The sequence below is a fragment of the Notamacropus eugenii genome, chromosome 4 (genome assembly GCF_028372415.1).
Source record: "Notamacropus eugenii isolate mMacEug1 chromosome 4, mMacEug1.pri_v2, whole genome shotgun sequence".
Lineage (NCBI taxonomy): Eukaryota > Metazoa > Chordata > Mammalia > Diprotodontia > Macropodidae > Notamacropus > Notamacropus eugenii.
Genome location: NC_092875.1, coordinates 108,847,366 through 108,849,036, shown reverse-complemented (window position 1 = coordinate 108,849,036; position 1,671 = coordinate 108,847,366). Strand labels below are relative to the sequence as shown.

Sequence of the window (1,671 nt, the reverse complement as noted above, 5' to 3'; positions counted from 1 at the left end):
AAAGGTGTTTACTCCTCTCCTGACCTGAACTCTGGTCTGGGAGCAACCAAAAATTTTTTGCCAAGAATCTGCAATTGAATTTCCTCTCCAGTGCTTCCACCAGGTCCACCACCAGTGCTCCTCTTCACCCCTGGTGGAGCTCAGGGCTGAAGATCAAACTAGTGACTCAATTCCCCCAGGGGCTTTAGGCTGAGATCTCCCAGGGTTGCGACTCAGGGCTCAGATTCAATCAGCCCTTCAATTCCCACAGGGGCTTTGGGTGGAGGGCTGTCTGTACCAGATTCAGGTGCTGTGCTGCTCACAGTCTCCTCATCACAACAGAAGGAAAGCTGTGCAGCTGGGGTGGAAATGAGAAGGGGCAGATGGGACATGGTGATACCAAGAGAGTGGAAGCCTCCAAACTCAACAAAGTCCTCAGCAAGGAAGTGATCCTTTCTGCTGCCTGTGAGAGGAACCACATTCCAGCTTTGACAGAAACTGGCTCTGTGTTTGCTTTTGGAGAGAATAAGATGGAGCAGCCAAACCGATGCCATAGCCAATACCAAAGTGACTTGTGGGGCTGAATTCAGTATGATAATGGACTGCAAAGGAAACCTCTATTCCTTTGGGTACCCTCAATATTGTCAGCTGGTACACAATACAAACAGGAAATTCACTACCAGGCCTCAGATGATAGAATATGACTGTGAGTTGTTCCATTTAGGTAGCCATTTTCACTGAAAAGAAAACAATGGACAGATTTTGCAAATCCCCAATGTCATTGTCTGAGACATAACCTGTGGCACCAATCACACGCTAGTTCTAGACTTTCAGAAACATGTTTTCTCTTGGGAGGTTGGAGAGGATGTCCCTCTGGGCTACGCAGAGCAGAAAGTCCCTTGCCTGGTGAAGTTCTTTGATTTTACCCCTATGGGGCTACACAAATCTACATTGGCTACACTTGCTCCTTTGCTGTCAGTGAAATTTGTGGCCTGTATTTCTGGGATGCTACCAGCACTTCTCAGAAGTCTGCCATGTATCCAAAAGCTGTGTAGGAACTCTGCGGTTGGACAATTAGAAGCTTAGCATGTGGGAAGAGTGGTATTATCTTGCCTGCCAAAGAGAACACCATCAACTGGGGCCCCATTCCAACCTTCAATGAACTGGGCTCTGGTGACCACAAGTCCAAGTCTTCCAGCACAGCCCAAGAAGTGAAAAGCCTGGATGGCATTTACACAGAGCAGGTTGCATTGCCTACTTGCACTCCTTGGTGATCCTGAGGGACCACTGAAAAAGAAAACAGAAAAAACTTCACTGACTATAATTCCAGCATCCTATCCTAATGCCAGAGGCAGCAAGGCTGCCAGCGGGTCTGTCTTCAGGCACTTCCAGGCAGCTGACATTGCCAATGCTCACTGGCACACAAAGAAGACAGATTCAGGAAAAGGTGGCCCTAAGCTGCTATTTCTTAGTCTTCTTGAGGTTCCAATTTATCAGCAAATTCAATGCTTACTACCGATTTACCGTAGGATCGCCAAAGGTTTTGTCTCTCCCTTTCTCTCTTTTCTGCCTTCTCCTACCACAAATGTTTAATTAAAATATTTCCTCTTAGTTGATGAGTTAGCATTCCTAAAAAACAAACATAAAAAACCCCTCCTTCGAAGAGCATCCATATAAAAATTCCCTCTTCCA

General features: G+C 46.4%; 1 pseudogene; it reads left to right on the top strand.

Moving 5' to 3' along the window:
• Positions 1-669: 669 nt before the first annotated feature.
• LOC140502303 (protein RCC2 pseudogene) lies at positions 670-1,322 on the top strand (annotated as a pseudogene).
• Positions 1,323-1,671: the final 349 nt, after the last annotated feature.